Below are 25,017 nucleotides of genomic sequence, written 5' to 3' on the forward strand. Positions count from 1 at the left end.
ATGGGTTAGTAAATTTACTGATGACACAAAGGTTGGGGGTGTTGTGGATAGTGTGGACAGTGGACATTGATAGGATGCAAAACTGGGCTGAGAAGAGGCAGATAGAGTACAACCCAGATAAGTGTGAAGTGGTTCATTTTGGTAGGTCAATTGTGATGACAGAATATAGTATTAATGGTAAGACTCTTGGCAGTGTGGAGGATCAGAGGGATCTTGGGATTTGAGTCCATAGGACACTCAAAGCTGCTGCGCAGGTTGACTCTGTGATTAAGAAAGCATATGGTGCATTGACCTTCATCAATCATAGGATTGAGTTCAAGAGCCGAGAGGTAATGTTGCAGCTGTATAGGACCCTGTTCTGACCCCACTCGAAATACTGTGCTCAGTTCTGGTCGCCTCACTACAGGAAGGATGTGGAAACCATAGAAAGGGTGTAGAGGAGATTTACAAGGATGTTGCCTGGATTAGGAAGCATACTTTATGAGAATAGGTTGAGTGAACTTGGCCTTTTCTCCTTGGAGTGACAGAAGATGAGAGGTGACCTGATAGAGGTGTACAAGATGATGCATTGATCATCTGGATAGTCAGGGGCTTTTCCCAGGGCTGAAATGGCTAGCACCAGAGGGCACAGTTTTAAGGTGCTTGGAAGCAGGTACAGAGGAGATGTCAGGGGTAAGTTTTTTTTTTTACACGCAGAGAGTGGTGAGTGCATGGAATGGGCTCCCGGCGACGGTGGTGGAGGCAGATACGATAGGGTCTTTTAAGAGACTCCTGGATAGGTACATTACATGGAGCTTAGAAAAATAGAGGGCTATGGTAATCCTAGGTAATTTTGAAGGTAAGGACATGTTTGGCACAGCTTTGTGGGCTGAAGGGCCTATATTGTGCTGTAGGTTTTCTATATTTCTATATACCATGACTTCTGGCTGCTCACCCTTCCTCCTTTAGAATGCTGTCATCCTGATCCAAGACATCCTTGACCCTGGCACCTGGGAGGCAAAATACCACCCAAGTGTTTCCTTCACAAGACCATAAGACATAGGAGCAGAATTAAGCCATTCAGCCCATAAAGTCTGGTCCACTATTCCACCATGGCTGATCCCAGATCCCACTTAACCCCATGCACCTGCTTTCTCACCATATACTTTAATGCCCTGACCGATCAGAAAACTATCAACTTCCACCTTAGATATACCCACAGACTTGGCCTTCACCATAGTCTGTGGCAGAGCATTCCACAGATTTACTATTCTCTGGCTTAAAAAAATTCCTCCTTACCTCTGTTCTAAAGGGTTGCCTCTCAATTTTGAGGCTGCACCCTCTATTTCTGGATACCCCCACCAAAGGAAACTTCTTAACCTCCTCTGGACTCTCTCCAATAACAGCACATCCTTTCTGAGATATGGAGCCCAAAGCTGTTGACAATACTCCAAGTGCCGTCTGACTAGTGTCTCATAAAGGTTCAGTATTATCTCTTTGCTTTTATATTCTATTCCCCTTGAAATAAATGCCAACATTACATTTGCCTTCTTTACCACAGACTCATCCTGTAAATTTACCTTCTGGGAGTCTTGCACGAGGACTTCTAAGTCCCTCTGCATCTTTGATGTTTGAACATTCTCCCCATTTGGATAATAGTCCACAGTATTGTTCCTTTTACCAAAATGCATTATCATACACTTCTCTACATTGTATTCCATCTGCCACTTCTTTGTCCATTCTTCCAATTTGTCTCAGTCACGCTGCAATCACATTGCTTTCTCAGCACTACCTACCCCTCCACCTATCTTCATATCATCCGCAAACTTTGCCACAAAGCCATCAATTCCATTATCGGAATCACTGACAAACAATGTGAAAAGCAGCAGTCCGAATATTGACCCCTGAGGAACACCACTAGTCACCGGCAGCCAACCTGAAAAGGGCCCTTATATTCCCACTCGCTGCCTCCTGCCTGTTAGCCATTCTGTTATCCATGCTCATATCTTTCCTGTAACGCCATAGGATTTTATCTTGTTAAGCAGCCTCATGTGTGGCACCTTATCAAATGTCTTCTGAAAATCCAAGTAAATGACATCCACTGCCTCTCCTTTATCCACCCTGCTTTCTCAAAGAACGCTAACAGATTTGTCAGGCAAGATTTCCCTTTACAGAAACCATGCTAACTTTGACTTATTTTATCATGAGTCTCCAAGTACCACGAAACCTCGTCCTTAATAATAGATCTAACACTTTCCAAACCACTGAGGTTAGGCTAACTGGCCTATAATTTCCTTTCTTTTGCCTTCCTCCCTTGTTAAAAAATGGAGTGACATTTGCAGTCTTCCAGGACCATACCAGAATCAAGTGATTCTTGAAAGATCATGACCAATGGATCTGTTATCTCTTCAGCAACCTCTCTCAGGACCCTGGTCCAAGTGACTTATCCACCTTAAGACCTTTGAGTTTGCCCGGCACTTTTTCCTTTGTAATAGCAATGGCACTCACTCCTGCTCTCTGACACTCGTAGACCATTGGCACACTGCTAGTGTCTTCCACAGTGAAGACAGATGCAAAGTACCCATTAAGTTCATCTCCCACATCCACAGAATCTCCTGCTGCACCTCTAACTATGCAATCCCCTTTCACCACTGCAAACCTTTTTCTTTTCCCTTCCCTCCTGAGCCACAGAGGCAATTTCAGTGCCAGAGACCCAGTCACTGACACCAAGTATCCAGTTAGGACACTCAACACTGTGCATCTATAGAAGTTTTCCATTGTTTTTGGTGACATGCCAAATCCACGCAAACTTCTAAGAAAGTAGGAGTGCTGGTACGTTTTCTTTAAGATAACAATTATATTCTGGTTCCAGCACAGATTCTCTGATACGATAATGCTAAGGAATTCAAAGTCACTAACACTCTCCACCTTCGATCCCCTCATGACGACTGGTTCCTGGACCTCCAGCTTCTCCTTCCTGTACTCAATAACCATTTTTTTGGTTTTGCATACCACATCCCTCCAAACCAACCTTCCAGTCACATAACTCCAAACATAAACTCCCGGTTTGGAGGGGTGTTACAGGGAGTTTGTGTTTGGAGGATTGCGACTGGGAGTTTGTGTTTTAAGAACACTTGCAGCCAGTGACTGGAATCAAGTTATAGAGGCAATCCCAGAGGATTTGCATCAGGAATATTCTTACCTCTTATAGGATGATCAATAATTTATCTTCTAACTGTTGCCCATTCCCAATCGCTCTTAGGAAGGTGGGGATGAGCTGTCTTTTAGGAACAATGCTGTCCTGATGAAGGTGCCCTCATAGTGCTATTGGGAGGAAGGTCTAGTGACAAAGAAGGAGGCCCAACATGTTTCCCAGTCAGGATGGTGTGTGATTTGAGGGGAACTTGTGGTTGGTGGTGCTTCCTTGGATGGGTGGCGCTTGTCTGTCTTGGTGACAAAGGCTGGGGGTTGGGAGACACAGTTGGTCTGGCCTGGGTGAATCGTTTAGTTCATCCTTGGCCTGTAAACCGTACACTGGCAGTGGAACACAGAGCTCATCCTTCACAATGTGAAACAGATCTCCGTTGCGAAGTATTCTTCCATTACATGGCACAAAAAAACAGGCCATTCAGACAATAGCTCTGTGCTCTTCCCAGAACTGTGAGGTCATGGTGGATTACTCTGGCTCATTTTGTGGCTCTGTCACAGTGCAGGAATGAAGTCTGACCATCCCAAGGCTGAATCACAAGAACAGCCAGTTATTCCTGATCTAAGGACACAGAGCAAAGATCTAAGGACAAATATGATACCTCCAAGCTCAAATAGCTGGTGACACACACCACAGGCAGCTAACAAGGACCACCGAGAGAACTCGTCCTTGCTGATATTGATCAGTGTTGTGAACTGTGTATGGCCTAAGATTAATTTATAACGTATGTTGTCTTTACTGCACCCTTGCTCACCAATGAGAAGTTTTATTTCAGTAGAACTAATAATGAATCTATTTAAAACCCAGGAGAGGAAGTGCAGACAACTGGCTTGTCTGGACAGATTATTATTCTAGGCCCATGATCCACCACCCACCACGCAAGCAATAGCAAAGCCCCCAAAGGGAGACCATGACCTGCAGCCCAACAAAAACTAATTGTTCACCCAACAGTTCGATAGGCCACAGGCGCTCTCTCTCACTAACAGGGGACACCACAGCGAAAGGGAAGAGCGGCAGCCCACTGTTTCGATGTTACAGTCTGAAGCAACGCTTATTCAAGCTCACCTGGCTCAAGAACCAGCAGACTCTCCCTCCCTCCGCCGAGATATATATGAGAGAGAGAACATGAAACACGAGTGTGGAATGAACTGCCAGTGGACGTGGTAGATGGAAGTTCAGTTCAAGATCGTTTAATGCCATTTCCAGTATACAAGTGTAAAGGAGAAAGAAATAATTGTTACTCCAGATCTGACGAAGCACAAAACAACACATTAAGTTAAAGTACACAACAATAATAAAAATGACACATTAAAAATAAATATATAGATTGTATGTCCATAAAGTGACACTAAGCACAAGAATTTCTGTGCATAAGGTGACTAACAGGAAATTATAAAGTAGCGGTGGTTGGGGGTGTGGAGGGGTGGGTTAGTGGATGGAGGTGTTGATCAGCCTTACTGCTCGGAGAAAGTAACTGTACTTGAGTCCAGTGGTCCTGCTGTGGATGCTATGTCTCACTCCCATCAGGGAGGTGGCTACTGAAAGTCCATGAGCAGGGTGGATGGAATCCTCCATGATATTACTGGCCCTCTTCCAGCATCTTTCTGTACATATGTCTTCAATGAAGGGTAGGCTGGTGTGGTGATGGGTGGGCAGTTTTGACTACCCATTGTAGGGTCTTCCTCTCCGTTCCAGTGCAGTTTCCGCACCATACAGTGATGCAGCTTTTTACAAATGTGGAATATTCTCTGCTATGCAGCTATAGACTAATGGAGCTGTGCATTGTCCAGATCTCGTCACCTCCTCAGAGGCATTGGTGAGCTTTTTTGATGGTGTACAATGTGTTCTGGGACCTTGAGATGTTGTCATGGTCCCCGAATTTGAAACTGCTCACAGTTTCCACTGCTGTGCTGCCCGATGTAACGAGGGGTGAGAGCCCTACAAGTTCTCCTGAAGTCAATAACCATATCCTTCGTCTTGTTGACTGAAGAGGAGGTTACCTGTCTGGCTTCAGGCCTCAAGCTCTTTCACCTGCTCTCCGCTGTCTCATTATTATTGGTGATGAGCCCCACCACTGTTGTGATATCAGCAAACTTGACAACGTGATTACACTTAAGAGGTTTGGATAGGTACATGGTTGAGAGTGGTATGAAGGGCCTGTTTCTCAGCTGTAGTCACTATGTCTCTATGTTTTTGAAAGAATGCGAGGCATATATAGGATAGATTGTCAGAATCCTTTCACCAGTGTAGAAATGTCAAACATCAGAGGACATGCTATTAAGGGGAAGTTTAAAGGAGATGTGAAGGGCAAGTATTTTCATGCAGAGAGTAGAAGGTGCTTAGAATGGGTTCCCAGGGAAGATCCAGGCATTCTGGTGGAGATTAAGAGACTTCCAGATGGACACATGAAAATGAAGGGAATGGGGCAATATGGATAATACACAGGAGGATACTTAATATAACTTGGCATCAAGATTGGCACAACAACCTGGACCAAACGGCCTGTCCAGTGTTGTACTGTGTTACGTTCAAAGCCAAATGCATTGGCAATGGATTGTTACCTTTACCAATGTTTAGTTTCTTAAATAACTCTGAGAACACAAAATGACTTCTATCACATACACACTCACTACAGTGGGTGCTTGATCCCAGGACAGCAAGTTGGGAATCTCCTCCCTGGAAACCAGCAGCCAATGGACTCCATCCTTTCAAAAGGATGGTGAAAGATTGCAGATCATCAATTCAGGGAAACCACTGAAACAAGAGAGACAGTGAGAGGGAGGGAGAGAGAGAGACAGTAAGAGAGAGACAGAGAGAGACAGAGAGAGAGACACAGAGACACACACACACACACACACAAAACACAGGCAGAGGCAGAGAGAGAGAGAGAGAGAGATTGTCCCCAATATGGCTATCCAGTGGAGAGTGGGTAGAGATTATTTTTAATTCCTTATCTCTGGAATTCTGCAGACATGGTATTTGTTTACTGAGATGGATGTCTGTCTCTGTATAAAGAGTGGGCCAACACACATTCACTCTTCCCTGTGATCCTATTAGCTCAAGAAAAGTTTCCCCTCCTCCCCTCTCCAAACACCTTCTGACCTCCTGCCCACTTTGCTCGGTTTACAAACACCAAGTGGCCATTTGAAGCTAAACTCCATGGAAGACCAGCAGTAACAGTCCATTACAGTCCTAAATACAATCATTTAATTTCTTTACTCCAGCAGACTCTCAGGATGTGGGAATGAGAGGTGATGAGAGCATGCTAGCAGGAAGACTGTTAGAAACAGAACGGATCAGGACATGAGGGTAGACGTAGGATGATGGCAAGCGAACAGAGGGACATGAGAAACAGGAATTGGAGGCTATTCAGCCCATCATGTTGCAGCACCCTTTGTCAAGATCATGGCTGATATTTTGCACAAACACCATTCTCCTTCCTGTCCTCTATCCCTCAGTTCCCATCAAATGTAGAAATCTAGCTGCCTGTGTTTTGAATGGCCTTGGTGACTGATTCTCCACAACCTCTGGGGTACCAAATTCCAAAGATTCACCGGCCTCTGAATGAAGAGCTTATTCCTCGGCTCAGTTCGGAAGGGTCTACCCCTTATACTGAGTCTGCAACCCTGGCTCTACTTCCCTCAGCCAGAGGAAACAATCTCCCAGCATCCAGCCTTTGAATAATTAGGTTTCAATGAGATTTCCTTGCATTCTTCACAGTCCTGTCTTCTAGATTTCTACCTTACTCAGTCTTGCACAACTGACATGAAGGAACTAGTCTGCTGAATCTTTACTGCACTGCCTCCATAGTAAGTGCAACTTTTTTTTTGGTGAACACCAACATTGTGCTCTGTACAACACATACAAAATGGTGGAGGAACTCAGCAGGCCAGGCAGCATCTAGGAAAAGAGTACAGTCGACGTTTTGGGCTGAAACCCTTCAGCAGGACTCTGTACTCCAGCTGTGATCTTACAAAACCCCGTGACATTGTAACAAAAGCCAGCTTACACTATTTTCCATGCTAATAGTCAGCTTTAGTGAAATGTAAACAACAATGGGCACATCCATTTCCCAGCCTCTCACCACTTACAAGAATGAAGGAGTCAGACTGGTGGGATACCTCTACCTTGGTCCCAGTGAGGAGGACAGCCTCCTCCTCTGCCAGAACATTTCTGTAAATTACTCGGTGCAGGATCATAGGACAGTCCCATCTACGGCAGTCTTGTATCCAACGTGGAGCCATGTACACAGTAATCCCTCAACCCCAGCCCCGAGCCTTCCTTCGTGACGCATCCTCTGGCTGAGCTCCACTGTAACTCAACAAATAGAAGCAATCCTTCAGCGGATGAACTAACCCGTGTCTGACCACAAGCCATTCCACCAGCTCCAGTGTAACTCAACAAATAGCAGCAATCCTTCATAGTCATAGTCATAGTCATACTTCATTGATCCCGGGGGAAATTGGTTTTCATTACAGTTGCACCATAAATAATAAATAGTAATAAAACCATAAATAGTTAAACAGTAATATGTAAATTATGCCAGAAAATAAGTCCAGGACCAGCCTATTGGCTCTGGGTGTCTGACCCTCCAAGGGAGGAGTTGTAAAGTTTGATGGCCACAGGCAGAAATGACTTCCTATGACGCTCTGTGTTGCATCTCGGTGGAATGAGTCTCTGGCTGAATGTACTCCTGTGCCCAACCAGTACATTATGTAGTGGATGGGAGACATTGTCCAAGATAGCATGCAACTTAGACAGCATCTTCTTTTCAGACACCACTGTCAGAGAGTCCAGGTCCATCCCCACAACATCACTGGCCTTACGAATGAGTTTGTTGATTCTGTTGGTGTCTGCTACCCTCAGCCTGCTGCCCCAGCACACAACAGCAAACATAATAGCACTGGCCACCACAGACTCGTAGAACATCCTCAGCATCATCCGGCAGATGTTAAAGGACCTCAGTCTCCTCAGGAAATAGAGACGGCTCTGACCCTTCTTGTAGACAGCCTCAGTGTTCTTTGACCAGTCCAGTTTATTGTCAATTCGTATCCCCAGGTATTTGTAATCCTCCACCATGTCCACACTGACCCCCTGGATGGAAACAGGGGTCACTGGTACCTTAGCTCTCCTCAGGTCTACCACCAGCTCCTTAGTCTTTTTCACATTAAGCTGCAGATAATTCTGCTCACACCGGGTGAATTCAACCGATGAATTAACCCATGTCTGACCACAAGCCATTCGACCAGCTCCAGGTAACTTCAACCAGACCTCTCTAAATACTTATACAATCAGAAACTAAAATAAAAGCAACCAATGGGAAAGCAGCAATCAGTCCCCAGTGAAGGAACATGTGATCCATGACATCACAGAGGATTTTGGAAGCTTTGTCTTTCACCTACCAATTTTCTTTGTCAACTCTCCCTGGGTTTTACCATTAAAAAAAAAGCAGCTTTTTTATACAGGCTGAGCATTTAGAAAGAGTTCCTTCAGCCTGCAGTAGTTTTTAAATGCTCAGCCCATATAAAACCTTGAGCTTATGGTAGAAACCGTATCCTGTGGAAATTTGGCTCTCTCCAACATTCCAATGCAGAGACCATCTATGACCAGCTAAAGTGGCTAGTTTGCTGCAGGGTAGTTCGCAGGCCCAGAAATAGGACGGCAAGATTCACAGTCTGAATTCGGTTCTACAGAGCAGGTCTCAGTAAAGGAAATTGACTCAGAGAGACTTACCTAACCTCAGGCCATTACCTGATGTCCATAAAGAGCACGTCAATTATTCTGAGGTTCACAAAATATGATTGACTCCATAATGACCAAACAGTCAATCTGGGAGCAGAAACCATTAGCTTGTCACGAGTTGGAGTTAAGTTACAGGAATGCAAAGGGAGAAAGAATTGCCATCCCAGGCTACACTGCTCTTTAAAGATGAATAACTCTCTCACAGATTGGTACTGGATGTGTCTCTTAGTCTTAACCAGTTCCCCACTTTTGTTCTATAGCTCTCAACGAATTAGAAAGCAATCCCATTTGTTATGCTAACCTCCCTTGGAAGGAATGGCCTTGGGGCTCTTGTTAACTGACCCTAAAGTTAGGGCAACTGCGTGCCAGTTCCCGTGCAGAACACCCAACACCACTGGGGTAATCATGAGATGTGCTCAGTGCCCTGATGGGGAAATAGAGCAGCCAGATGTCATCGCATTGAAGGTTACTCGTAAGACGGGACTGACATCGTGGCTCTTGCTCTTTTTGGTGAGAATATCCAAGGACACCAATGTGGCTGAGGTTGGGGTGTCAAATGGCCCCCGCTTTTCTGCGATCCAGAGCCGTCAAGATCACAGTTTCTCTAACTACAAGCAGAGGATGTGGCAAAGGCAGGACTGAACTGTCTGTTGTCACAGGTGCCGCCTGACCCACGGGGCTCCTTTCATTTGTAGTCCTGGGTCCTCTGGCAGATCCCATTTCCTGAATGACATTAATGAGGCAAATGGGCTTTCTGACAATCTCACAGATTTTCACAGTTATTCAGTTCCATGAAAACAACCCACAAATGGCCATATATATTGAACGTAGAGTCCTACATCAGCTGAGCCTCTGCGTTCAATAATACCCATTGCACTTCCATGGTGGTAATTAACAGACCTTCATTGTCCACATTTGACAGGAACAATGTATTAAAAAAAAACATGATCTACACAGGGAGAGACCTGGTGTCCTTGTCATCTGCAGAAGGCGAGTATGTGGGTGAAGAAGTGTCAGGGAAATCTCACAGAATGTTATTGTTTATTGAGGGAGGAAGTGATTAAAGTTCAAAGCTCTTAGTTCAAAGCACATAGTACCTTGAGATTAATTTTCTTGCAGCCACTTACAGGAAAATAAATACAATAGAATTTATGAGAAACTGGACATAACAAAGACTGACAAATAACCAATGTGCAAAAGACAAATTGTGCAAATAATTTAAAAAATAAATAAATAAAACTGGGAATACCAATTGCAGAGTCCTTGAAAGTGAACCTATAGGTTGTGGAGCCCAGTTATGTGTTGAACATAGAACATTACATCACAGTACAGGCCCTTTGGCCTACAATGTTGAGCCAATCTTTTAACCCACTCTAAGACCAGGTGAGATAAGTGAAATCATTTACTTTGGGAGCCTGATGGTTGTAGGGTAATAACTGTTTCTGATCCTGGTGACATGGGATCTAAGGCTCCTGTACCTCCTGCTCAATGGGAGTAGTAAGAAGAAAGCATGGCCTGGATGATGGGGTAGGGAGCTAATGGTTTAGTTAGGTACAATCATATTTGCAGTACTGTATACAGTGTTTGGTCACATTGAAGGAATAATCTTAGAAAAAGCAGTTCAGAGATACTTTACCATGGTAACATCAAATGGGAGAGTTTTCTCATGAAGAAGGATTGGACAGACTACTCTTGTATTCACTGGAGTTTAAACAAATGAGAGGGGACTTCACTGAAATATACGAGATACTAATGGGGTGTTGACAGGGTGGGTGTGGAAAGGATGTTTCCTCTTGTGGGAGAATCTAGAACCAGGGGTCACTGGTTAAAAAGGAGCCATCCATTTAAGGCAGATATGAAGTGAGATTATTTTTTACTCTCAGACTATTGTGAGTGTGTGGAACTCTCATCCTGAGAAAACAGTGCAAGCAGAGAGTTACATGTTTTTAAGGCAGTGCAGATAGTTTGTTGATAAGCAAGAGGGTGAAAGGTCACCAGAGGTAGACAGGAATGTGGAGATGAGGTTAGAATCTGATCAGCTGTGGTTTTCTGAAATGGTGGAATAGGTTCAAGGGGCTGGGGAGCCATTACTGATCCTAATTTGTACATAAAATACATCACAATTTGTGACCAATTCTTATCAGTATTCCCCAGGGTCTGAATAAATTGCTCCTACAAGAAAACCAACTAAACCCTGCCCATAGGAATTCACTATCAAGGAGCAGATATGTTGTCAGAACTCGAGTGTACCCTGCACGGACTGCATCTCTGAGCAAACAGATTAAGCTCAAATACCTTGGTGTTCTGGTAGCACTCACACCAAGAGCGAAGCACTAAAATTAGCAAGATTTCAGAGAGCACCACACGAATACAGCCACCCCCACACAGTGCAGAACCCACCCGTGCCCTTCCATATGGAGATGCTAGTGATGTCAGTCTGTCCATCTGCCCCTAGCAGATAGGTGAAGACCCCCAACCTGCAGAAGCCCGCGTCCATCACACATCAGCCCACATCCACCCCATGGTCAAAGCAATAAAGCTGAGAGTTTCTCCTCTATAACAAGGGTCTCAACAATTCCTGATAATTCCATGGTCATGAATTTCACTATTCTGGAGGGAAGGGTAGGAAAGAGTGAGAGAGAAGGAGGGACAAGGAGGGGAGGGAGAGAGAGAAAATAAGAAGAGGGGTGAGGAGAGGAAAGAAGGAAACAAGGAATGGGATAACAGATGAAGGGGAGTAAGAGGGAGGGAAGGAGGAAGGAGAGGGAGGTGGAGGGTAGAGAAATGGATGGAGAGGAGGAGGAAAGAGAAGGGGGAGGGGAGTGAGGGAAGTATAGGATGGGAAGAAGGAAGGAGAGGGACGAGGGTGAAGAAGGTGGAGGGAAGGAGAGGAAGAGGGAGTGGATGGAGGGGAGGAAGAAGGAGGGTGAGAGTGGTACAGGAGTGGAGAGGGAGAGAAGGAGGAAGAATGTTCCCTTAGTCTATGTTGACGGACTGTTTAGATCTGAAGTTATTGGCGATAAAATGAGGGGAGTGTGAAGGTGACTGACCCCTGACCATCAGGAAGTTCACACAGGCACATCCACTCTTACCCACTGTCCATCTTAGAGCCTCCTGCAGGGGGCAGTGTTTCTGGGGTCTGGGCTGGGAAGATCTTTGTTCTTCAGCACCAGAGAGAACAGCTAAAAGTCAGGACCAATGTCAAAGTTAAGGGGACAAAGGTCCTCCCTGTCCACATTTTCAGGTGTTTTGTTGGTCCCCAGAGAGCCAAAGACTGGCCAAATCAGGTCTGTTCAGAGTTCTCGAAGGACATGCTGCACACTATCCACTACATGTCTTACATTACCCATCTACCTATCCTCATGCTCACTCGTCTATCTGACTGACACTTTGGAATGACCACCTCCCTGAAACTGCTGTCTATAACATTCTCTGCCTCCTGAATGTTCCTCAGTGAGTCCAAATGCTGCCCCAACCAATCCATGCGGTTGGTGTGGAGGTATAACAAGACATACTTCCTGCAGACAAGGTCATCACAGACATTCCCTGATCTCCATTCCTTGACCATTCCCTGATTTCCATCACCTCTCAGGAGGAGCATACTGCTCTACTGACAGACATTTCTACCATTGAAGTTAGTACTGGGTTAAAAGAAGGAAAAATTAAAGACTTTACCTTGACTTACAGAACATTGTAGCTGCTCAACCTCCTCATTAGAGCCTCTGTACTAAGAACCCAAAACACAGGACTTCCTCAAACAGTCACTCTGAAAATAGCTGCTCCTGGGTGGCCATTTTGTGAGAACGTTCCCTCCTTTTTATGTTTTAGCTTGCTTGCAATTCCAATTGGTTGGATAACACAATTATTCTTAATTTCATCAGCTCTTCTAAAGTTTCCTCCTTAATCCAATGAAGAAGCTGTGATGAGGGGACCAGTGATGTTCATGGTACTCCAACTGTTTCATAGTGCTCCCACTCCACCAATCACTAGGCAACAGACATCTCACCCCGACCTGTTCCCACTCTACCAATCACAGGGCAACAGACATCTCCTCTGAACTTCTCCACTCCTCCAATCACAGGGCAACAGACATCTCACCTCAACCTTCTCCCACTTCACCAATCAGTAGGCAACAGACATCTCACCCCGACCTTCTCCACTCCACCAATCACAGGGCAACAGACATCTCAACCCGACCTTCTCCCGTTTCACCAATCACAGGGAAACAAATTTCACACCCAGCATCTCCCAACCCACCAATCACATAAGCATTTAACCTGTAAATGTTTCACTCCTGGATCCCACAGTTCAAAGTCCATGCCATAAGCAGTAAAGGTGCAGCTCTGGATCTGTGGATTCCTGTTGCTCAGCCTTCCAGTCACTGAACTTCAGCTAACCAAAAATAAAGACAGAAAATTCTGGAAAATCTCAGCAGGTCAGGCAGCATCTGTGGGTTAACATCACAACTGGGAGAATTAACTTTGAGTGGCAGATAAGGTGAGGAACAGAGAGATCTGTTGCCAATAGATCTGATATGGTGAGGCCTGGGCTAACATGGAGATAAGCTGCTGAGGTTCTCTGATAGGTTGTTCCCTGCTGCCCACCAAAGCCTTTGCTTCTCAGCACCAAGCCGGTTTTAGATCCAATCTATTACTTTCACATAGACCCCATGGACTTGTAGGTTTCTGTCCAATCGGTCACCTGCAGTAGTGTCAAATCTCATGAAAACCCCGAACTTCCATTCAGAAAAGTCAATCATTTCTACATTGGACCTCAAATTCTCAACTCAAACCAGTTGACAACTACCTCACGGGAAGGTAGGAGCCAGCCTGCCTTCCTGTTCAGTGTTAAGGTTTAATCCTCAAGATGCATCTTACAGGGATGAGTTGATGGAAGCTGGTCCGACATTAATCAGCGTCATGTCTCTGTGTGGCCCAAGGACCTTCTCCCTCCACACTGGAGGTTATAATCTTCTTGCAGCTCTATCCTAGCAGATCCCTGCTTGGTCTGTGTAACCTCTCACGCTGCCCCAGGCTCTTGTCAGGCACGGCTCCTAATGAGCACGTGTAGGCCTTATTAGTTTACTGCAGCCAACAACGCCACACCGTCACTGGGACCTATTTACAGCTCCGACCAGCACATATATATCAATTTTGAAAGAGCTGCAGGCTCTGATTTCAAAAGATTTGCAAGGCCATAAATTAGTTTTCCATTTTTGTTCGCACCAGGTCACTTGTTCCAGAATTCAATGATGCAACTGGTGTTGACAGTGAGAACTCGAACACTTGTTCCCAAATTTGCAGATCAGAGAGGGTGTCAGAACACAGTGCGAGGAGACGTGCGGGCAGAAGGCGTGCATAATGGAGGCAGGGACGTGTGTAGAAGAGGCTGCTAGCAAATGAGCTGGGGAGTGTTGTGTCAACACTGAGTGGGGCTTGAGTAGGGTATGTGAAGGTGGGAATGGGAGGGAATGAAAGTGTAGGTGGGGTAAAGGTGAGGAGATGAGAAGGTTGAAATGTGAGGGGTGAGTTGAGTGGAAATGGGGGTGCAGGATGAAGATAAGTGAGTGGGTGGGGTTGGTGGGGGTGAAGGTGGAAGGGTATGGGTGTGAAGATGGTGGGTATATGGGCGAAGATGAGGAGGTTGATGGGATGATGCCGGGGGTTAGATGGTGGATGTGGGCTGAAGATGAGGTGAAGGGTGTATTTGGAGGGGGTGAAGATGGTAATGTTGAGGATGTGTGTGGAAGTGAAGGTGAGTGGCAGGTGGAGGGGAAGGCTAGGGTTGAAATGTTGGGAGGGGAAGGAGTTGCAGATGTACAGAGTTGACATTCTGTCCTTCTCTCCCAGAACTGGTACGGGACTTGGATGATAGTTCCAGGAGTGACAGCTGATGTGGGCTCTGTCTTTACTCCTGTGGTTCTCTGAGGAGTACACCATCATCAGATGGGATGCCCCAGCCTGCTCCAGCAGTTCAGCTTACCTGTGGCTTTTGCAGAGTGTTGGTATTCCCACCATGAAGCCATCCCAAGGATTGGAGGCCTCTGCAGAGAGACACGGAACAACACAGGCCACCATCTCCCCCTTGCTTCCTGGGATTTCATCCTCCCCAGGGATGGCAATGGGGTGGGAAGATTAACTGGGAAGATGGAGGAGAGCTGGAATAACAGGAAGGGGATAGAGTAAAGGAGATGAGCAAGTGGGAAACGGCAGTGTGGGGCTCTCCTCAATCCTAGCATTTGGGATTACTTCAGGAACAAGGATCTGAAGAGAACAGAGATGTGTTTCTGTACCTTCCAAAGACCCAGGAACACCCTGCCACGGGATCCCCAAACACACACAGAGTCCAATACACAGGATCCCCCCCACACAGGATCCCCACCACAGAGGATTCCCATATACAGGATCCCACACAGAGATTCCAATACACAGGATCCCCACCACACAGGATCCCACATACAGCATCTCAACACATAGAACCCTCCTCCCACACACGAGATCAACCACACATGGGATCCGCCACACCCCAGCTTCTCTCTGGCAATCAGGTGCCTCAGGGTGGGGGGAAGTCACGGTTGTTGTGTAGGTGATGTACTCCACAGAATGGGCGGAGGAAAGCTGAGTTGTGGGATGAGACTGTGCTGAATGGATGGCGAGGAATCTCCAGATCCAGGAGTGTTCGGATTCAGGTTCCGGTTTAGTTACCACATGCATTGATTGTGTTAACAACGAACACACCTAAAGATGTGCACATTTCAGGGCCAGCAAAGCATGCCAAGAATTTTCAGCAGAAAAACACAAGCCGTCCACCCTCTCACGCTCACAGACAAACCTCAAACCCCAGGATAGGCCACCCGGTGAGCTCCCAATCCTTACCCTTGGACTCTCAGACCTGCAGACATTAGGCCCCTGACCTCCGGACAAGCCAATCCTGGGGCTTCGATCTTTGGGCCTCTACCTCCAGACACACAGATCTCTGGACCTACCTTCTGCTTTGCCCTCTGGACTTTGGCAACCTCTGGATATTGACCCCAGGTCTCGCCAATCACGAGTTTGACCTTCAGGCTTCAATTTCTGTACTCACATGCACCTCTGACCCTGGTGACCTGGGGTGGCTGGGGGGGGTGGAGGGGGCCATGGAGTTCAACAGCTATAAGGGTCGTGACCTGAAACATCAACTGTCCATTTCCCTCCATAGGTGTTGCCTGGCCTGCAGAGTTCTTTAGCGTTTTATCTGTGTTGTTGCCTGTGACGGCACTGCAGGCAAGATTCTCACTCTTCCTGACCGTCACCATCCTTGCACGCACTGCAACAAGCTGCACTTGCTTAGAGTCAGGACTGAGGCGACGGGCAGTATGGCTTTCACCAACGCTGCAGCCATTCCATGTTTGACAAACAACATCTTGAAGAGCCACGTGTCTCGCAAACCCAGCCCCTTGATAAGTCACCGCCGACTCAGCAAGGCATAGAGTAAACCTCATGGGCTTGAACCACACTGAGCTGCCTGTCACAGGAGCGGCTGCAAAGTCCTCTGCTGCCTCTTCTACAGATACATCAACACAATTAGATTTCCGCACAGATACAATTTACTTTGTGACAGCCCTAATGTATGTAAGTAGCAAAGTTGTGTAGATGTGATTTTATTAGTTTTAAAATACAGCCAGCTCTGAATAACCCAAAGGGGATAACAGAGCTTTTATATAGGAGCCGATCTAATTGCTGTGTACAGTTTGGTGTGGCTCTCTAATCACATTGGCCAGTCATTACTCCCTGCACAGGCTAACAGCAATTTAATCCAGGTGGCTCGCTGAGTTTGACAGGATTCAGGAGGCGCTGGGTTTTGTAAGAAGACAGCAATGAGGGACCATGAAATGAAGGCCCCCGACTTGTCCAGAATTTCCAGCCGCCTGCCCTTTACTGAGGACAAAAGAGTGCTCGGACCTATTACACAGGACACAGGCGAAGGACTTTTAGCCTGTAACAACAGCTCTTTAACCGCGAGGCAGCACGGTAGTGTAGTGGTTAGCACTATAAACCTCACAGTTCACAGTACAGAGAACCAGGGTTCAATTCCCACCACTGCCTGTAAGGAGTTTGAACATTCTCCCCGTGACTGTATGGGTTTCCTCCAGGTATTCTGGTTTCCTCTCACAGTCTAAAGATGTACCTGTGAGAAGGCTAACTGGGCAGGCCATTTATCCCGTGGATTAGCTAGGGTTAAATGAGGGGGATTGCTGGCTGGCATGGCGTGAACGGCCAGAAGGACCTATGCATTATACCTCAATAAATATAAATAAATAAATATCTCCTCCTCCTAATGTATGTAAGTAGCAAAGTTGTGCAGATGTGATTTTATTAGTTTACAACACTGCGCAACACAAGGTTGCAGATTTCACAACTGCTCTACTCTCGCCACACCAATGACTGTGAGGCTAGGCACAGCTCAAAAGTCATCTATAAACCTACCCGAATCTAAGGAGGGAGGAGAAGATGGCGGCGTGACGCAGTGCGCGCGGCCATTCCGAATGAATACCATATCTGTAACTAGGGGTGCTGTGCACAATCCGGATTTGATGGAGGCAGCCGTGAGAAGCGCAGAGGAACACCTGGAGTAACTTCTGAAATGCCTGCTTCACTGTTGCTGCTACTGTGCGATCGAGAATCTCCGGAGACAAAGGCCCCAAATCCTCGGCTTTGCCTATTGCTTGATGCTGGGGCCAGGGTCGAAGCGCTCGTCAGAGATGGTGCTTGGTGTCGAAGAGGTGGTCGGAGGCTCAGAGTTTTTCGGATGGACTCGGAGTCGGACTGTGGTCGGATGCTTCCAGGATGCTACATCGACAAGTTGGCGGCGCTGGAGGTTTACCGTCTGCGTGAGATGATGGTACTTTCAAGAGACTTTGAGACTTTACCATGCCATGGTCTGTTCTTATCAAATTACGGTATTGCTTTGCACTGTTGTAACTATATGTTATGATTACGTGGTTTTTGTTAGTTTTTAAGTTGGTTTGTCATGTGTTTTCGTGAAATCATTCTGGAAAAACATTGTATCATTTCTTAATGCATGCATTACTAAATGACAATAAAAGAGGACTGCGTGTCCTCATAATCTAATCTAATCTAATCAAATAAATGTGCTAGTTTGGTGGTCCCAATGACACAGCTAAAGCTAGCACAATTTCAGGTGGTGCTAAGGAGGCATGCAGGGGTGATATAGTTCAGCTGGTTGAGTGGTGTTGCAACAAAAAACTTTGCACTCAAAGAATACCAAGGAATTGACTGTGGACCTCAGGAAGGGGAAATTGAGGGGAGGCACATCAATCTTCATTGAGGGATCAGTAGTGGAGAGTGTGGGCAGCTTCAAGTTCATGGTAAGCATCTCTGAGTAACTATCCTGGGCCCAACATAATGATGCAATTCCAAAAAAGGAACAACAGTGGCTACATTTCATCAGGAGTTTGAGGAGACTTGGTACGTCACCAACAACTCAGAAATTTCTACAGACGTACCAAGGAGGACATTCAAACTGGTTGATTCACCATCTGGTATGGAGTATCCACTGCAGTCCATCCCGCTCTGTGACACTCCCTCAGTACTATCTATCCCACAGTGTGACCCTCCCTCAGTACTACTACGTCCCACAGTGTGACACTCCCTCAGTACTGTCCATCCCACAGTGTGATACTCCCTCAGTACTACTACGTCCCACAGTGTGATACTCCCTCAGTACTGTCCATCCCACAGTGTGACCCTCCCTCAGTACTACTATGTCCCACAGTGTGATACTCCCTCAGTACCGTCCCTCCCACGGTGTGACCCTCCCTCAGTACCGTCCGTCCCATGGTGTGACACCCCCTCCGTACCGTCCGTCCCACGGTGAGAGACCCCCTCCGTACCGTCCGTCGCATCATGCGAGACCCCCTCCGTACTGTCCGTCCCACAATATCTCAGATGCCTGACCAGGTGCTGTAGAGGGTATCATCTCATTTATTAGTGTCAGTATGAAAGAAGCTGCAACATCAAATCAAAGAGTCAGAAATCAGGAATGGGGCTCTCTGCTGCAGCTTCAGTTCTTGAGTGACCCTGCAGATTCATCCAGGAATAATCTACCCACTTATCCACAGGGGACAGAGTTCTGGATTTACTCTCCCGGGTTTCAAGGCTCCAAAATGCAGTGCTTTCAACTACATTGGTGTTTTGAACATGTGACTGGAATAAAGACACGCCATCTCGAAAGCTATATCTTTTCTGTCTCTCTACCTCTGTGTATGTGTCTCTCTCTCTAACTATCCCTATCTCAAATGCACATTTTTCTTTCGCACTCACCCTCTCTCTTTCTTTCCCCATCTCACTCTCTTTCTCCTTCTCTCTTCCTCTCTTTCTTTCTCTTTCCCCCTTTCCCACTCTATCTCCATTTCGCCAACCAATAAAATCCATTTAATGTTTTAGGATTTTTCTGAATTCCCTCTCAACCATTCAGCCCAACAGTCTGTGCTGAAACGTTAATCTGCTTTGTCCCATCGACTCGTACCCAGACCATAGCCCCCATATCCCTTCCATCCATGTACTTATCCAAGTTCATCTTAAATGTTGAAATCAAACCTGCATCCACTACTTACACTGGCAGCTCAGTCCACACTCCCACCACCCTGAGTGAAGACGATCCCCCCCTATGTTCCCTAAAACATTTCTCCTTTCATCCTTAACCCAGGACTTCCAGCTGTAGTCTCACCCTACTTGCATTTACCCTATCTATACCCCTCATAGTTTTCTAAACCTCTATCAAATCTTCCCTCAATCTTCTATGTTCTAGGGGATAAAGTCCTAACCTGTTCACTCTTTCCCTATAACTCAGGTCCTCAAGTCCCAGCAACATCCTTGTAAATTTTCTCTGCACTCATTCACGATACTCCAAATTAGGCCTCACCAATGTCTTTTACAATTTCTACGTAACACCCCAACTCCTGTACTCTGTACACTGATTTATGAAGGCTAATGTGCCAAAAATTTTCTTTATGACCCTATCTACGTACCTGTGATGCCACTTTCAAGGAATTATGGATCTGTATTCCCAGATCCCTCTGTTCTGATACACTCCTCAGTGCCCTACTGCTCACCATGTAAAACCTACCCTGGTTGGTCCTCCCAATGTGCAACACCTCATACTTGTCTGCATTAAATTCCATCTGCCATTTTTCAGCCCATTCTTCCAGCTGATGCAGATCCTGGTGCAAACTCTGATAGTCTTCCTCGCTGTCCACTACAGCCCCAGTCTTGGTGTCATCAGCAAATCTGCTGCTCCAGTTTACTATATGATCATCCAAGTCATTGATGTAGACACCAAACAACAATAGACCCAGCACCAATCCCTGGGGCACACCACTAGTCACAGGCCTCCAGTCAGAGAGACAACCATCTGCAAACACCCTCTGACTTCTTCTACAAAGCTGATGACTCATCCAATTTATTACCTCATCTTAAAGCCACACAGCTTTAGACCACCCAGACAACACAAACACCTACGTCAGGATGCTGTTCATCGACTATAGCTCAACGTTCAATACCATCATTTCCACAATCCTGATTGAGAAGTTACAGAACCTGGGCCTCTGTACCTCCCTCTGAAATTGGATCCTCGACTTCCTAACCGGAAGACCACAGTCTGTGCTGATTGGTGATAACATATCCTCCTCACTGACTATCAACACTGGCGCACCTCAGGGGTGTGTGCTTAGCCCACTGCTCTACTCTCTGTATACACATGACTGTGTGGCTAGACATAGCTCAAATACCATCTACAAATTTGCTGATGATACAACCATTGTTGGTAGAATCTCAAGTGGTGATGAGAGGGTGTACAGGAGTGAGATATGCCAACTAGTGGAATGGTGCCGCAGCAACAAACTGGCACTCAACGTCAGTAAGACGAAAGAACTGATTGTGGACTTCAGGAAGGGCAAGATGAAGGAACACATACCAATCCTCATAGAGGGATCAGAAGTGGAAAGAGTGAGCAGCTTCAAGTTTCTGGGTGTCAAGATCTCTGAGGATATAACCTGGTCCCAACATATCAATGTAGTTATAAAGAAGGCAAGACAGTGGCTATACTTTATTAGGAGTTTGAAGAGATTTGGTATGTCAACAAATACACTCAAAAACTTCTATAGTTGTACTGTTGAGAGCATTCTGACAGGCTGCATCACTGTCTGGTATGGAGGGGCTACTGCACAGGACCAAAAGAAGCTGCAGAAGGTTGTAAATCTAGTCAGCTCCATTTTGGGCACTAGTCTACAAAGTACCCTGAACTTCTTTAGGGAGCAGTGTGTCAGAAAGGCAGCATCTATTATTAAGGAACCCCAGCACCCAGGGCATGCCCTTTTCTCACTGTTACCATCAGGCAGGAGGTACAGAAGCCTGAAGACACACACTCTGTGATTCAGGAACAGCTTCTTCCCCTCTGCCATCCGATTCCTAAATAGACATTGAAGCTTTGGACACTACCTCACTTCTTTTTTAATATACAGTATTTCTGTTTTTGCACCTTTTTTAATCTATTCAATATACATAATTGATTTACTTGTTTTTTTAATGTTTTTTTTTCTCTGCTAGATTATGTATTGCATTGAACTGCTGCTGCTAAGTTAACAAATTTCATGTCACATGCCGGTGATTCTGATTCTGAATATTAAGTGAAATAAACTTTCTTGCCACCCTTCCATGTGGGACCTTATCAAAGGCTTTGTAGACAACGTCCATTACTTGGCCTTCATCAACTTTCATGGTAACTTCCTCGGAAAACTCTATAATATTGGCTAGACACAACTTCCATGCACAAAGCCACGTTGACTATCCCTAACATAAAATAATCTGCAGATGCTGGAAATCCAAAGCAACACACACAAAATACTGGAGGAACTCAGCAGACCAGGCAGCATCTATGGAAAAGAGTAAACAGTCGGCATTTCGGGCTGAGACCATTCATCAGGACAGGCCAGACCCTTCATCATTTACTAATTAGTCCCTGTCTATTCAAATACTTATACATCTGGTCTCTTAGAACACCTTCCAATAACTTCCCCACTGCTGACGTCAGGCTCACCAGCCTAAAATATCGTGGCTTATTCTTAGAGCCTTTCTTAAATAATGGAAAAAACATTAGCTATTCTCTATTATGTTTTGTACTTCAAAACATTAGACTTATTCAAAGGAGACATGGGAGTCCAACATACAAGTTTAACTTCAAGTTTATTTTAAGTGAGGCGCACATGATGTGGTAGCATGATGACATATTCAATTAATGTATTTTTGCATATAGCCCAAAATGAATTATTAAAACAAACAAGAATGCTTAATCAAAAATGTGTATACTAGATCACTCAGATATTATGGAAATATTAAATACACAACACTCCTCCCTGCTTAACTATAAATTCCAACTGAATAGAGAATACATCCCAATTATATATAGTAGACTGCATAGTACAACTACTATATATTTATAGAGCAGCATAGTAAATTTTAAATTGTCCCATTCAGGCTGAAAGATTTAATTGCTGTGGAGGATTTCTTCCTCTTGTGGGATCAGACTGCTTGACAGATGAGATTTGTGGCTGTGAAGACAATCTCAGGTTCTGGGGCCTCCTCCATAGTTGTAGTAGTTGGTTCTGAGATTGCAGTAAGCAGCTCTGCCAGCTCTGGACACCTTTCTTTACCTTTTCTTTCTCTGGATCTAATCCGATCCCTTTTTCTTTCTCATGTTCCTTTTCTCCTTCGCACCATTCTCTTTCTCATTCACATTCTTTCTCTCCATCTCTTCCCTCCCTGTTCTTCATCCAGTGTGTGCATCTTGATCTTGGGAAGATCTATTTAGCTCACTGCAGTATTCTCTTTTTAATCCTCCCATTGCTCCCTTTTAGATTTGATCTCTCCTCTTGGTTTCCTCATCCACAATATCATCTGACAAATCTTCTGTTTTCTTTGTTCTATTGACTTATTTCTTTTTGGCCATCCATTCATCCAGCTGTGCATCTTTACATCTACTCTTACAAGATTCTGGTTCTTAATACGTACTCACAAAAGCTGAATGCTTGCAGCTTTCCTGAAGGACTTTGAACTCTCTTTCATTTTAAAACCAAGCCACATTTTGAAAGGAACTGGCTGATTAACATATCAAAAGCTTTCTCAAATACGTTGCCTACAAAAACTGTTGTCGTCGGACCACAGCTTTCATCACTTCCACAACTCCTTTGAACATCATGGTCCTTCTTTGGTCCAAGATGCTTTCCAACCAGAGACACAGAAGTTGGCACCAACACCTGTTTGTTCTCTGTTGGGTAATGGTCCATGGTGTACAGCGTGGAGATGGTTGTGGCATCATCCAGTACCTTTCTCAATTCACTTTCAGTTGACTTCATTGCAGGGAATATGGCATGCAATTGATAGATGGATTGCCAATCAAGTTGCCGTTGTCTCAACTAATCACATGCCACAATGCTGGTCCTTCTGTTTTTACCACATACAAGCCCAATGCGGCTTATTGATTGTTGTATTTCACTGTTACCAATGTCATTCCCACAGGAGTTATCTTTTTCTCAGTATATATTCTTCGTTGGATATCTGCAGACTTCAGTTCAGTATCTTTGAAATGCCTCTCAAACATATTTTGTGGAATGACTAAAACAGCTGAGCTAGTGTCCAATTCCATTTTACTTAATTTGCCGTACACTTCTGGTGTAAACCACTACGCTTGTCTATTAACACACATCAAAGTTGCTGGTGAACGCAGCAGGCCAGGCAGCATCTCTAGGAAGAGGTGCAGTCGACGTTTCAGGCCGAGACTCTTCGTCAGGAAGGGTCTCGCCCTGAAACGTCGACTGCACCTCTTCCTAGGGATGCTGCCTGGCCTGCTGCGTTCACCAGCAACATTGATGTGTGTTGCTTGAATTTCCAGCATCTGCAGAATTCCTGTTGTTTACGCTTGTCTATTGTTACGTTTCACACTGTAAACCTCAAGGCTACATAGTCTTGCATTATTCTCACCGTTATCAGATTTTTTCATCAACCGCGTGCAGATTAGTGCTCTTTTTAAAACTGCAACTTGGCATTTAAGCTTTTTCTCTTCCCTGAGCAGTCCATTTGTCTTTGTCTACCCAACATGCTCTTTGTATGTGTTCTATTTTGTTGCTTTTTTTTTGCAAATTTCATGTTTAAATCTGCATTTGATCGGTGAACGAGGGCACCTGCCACAGGAGTAACACAATCTGTTCAGTGAGGCTGGTTTCTGTTCAGATGCTGTAATTTTGTTCATGCTCTTTCATTCCTGACTGCAACACTGTGGTTTACATTGAAATAGCGATTTCCCCTGCTCATTTGAATGTAAGCTATGCTTCAGATAGGAGCCATTTTTGAATGCTTTCTTTTAAGATCCTAGAAACTAAATGATCTCTCAGTGTCTCATTAAGCCCATTACCAAAATGACAATGCTCAGACAATCTCTTCAATTCAGCCATGTACACTGAAATGGACTCTCCTTTTTGATTCTGTTTGTGAAACCTAGAGTGTTCTGCAATCAAGAATAGCTTTGGTTCTAAGTGTTCCTACATTACTTTGACAATAGCAGCAAAGCTAATTTCGGATGGTATGGTTGGAGCAGTCAAACTTCAAACTGTATGCCTTTAAACCCAATGCACTTAGCAAAATTGGTACTCGCCTTTCATTGGCTATTTCGTTTGCTTCAAAATACTGTTCCAATAGCTCAATATACAGGAGCCAATTACCCGTTGCATAAGCAAACTCATCAATTTTTCTGATGCAGCCAGACATTTCTGCTCTTTTTTTATTATTATTATCACTGGTACTCACTCTTTATAAACCCTGAATTCTTCTGTTTACAGCATTTTCTTAACTCAATGCCTTTGTACATGCAGGGCTGCATTTATCACTCACTCTGTTTTCCTTTAGTTTGAACTTCTTGCTGCGCTTGAAAGGATCAGTAGTTATCTCAGGTTCAATTTTAAAATTATGTTTTGTTTTTCAAAACATTAAACTAGTTCAAAAGAAGACACAGGATTCTGAAAGGCAGGTCTGACTTTG

The sequence above is a fragment of the Mobula birostris genome, chromosome 1, assembly GCF_030028105.1.
Source record: "Mobula birostris isolate sMobBir1 chromosome 1, sMobBir1.hap1, whole genome shotgun sequence".
NCBI lineage: Eukaryota > Metazoa > Chordata > Chondrichthyes > Myliobatiformes > Myliobatidae > Mobula > Mobula birostris.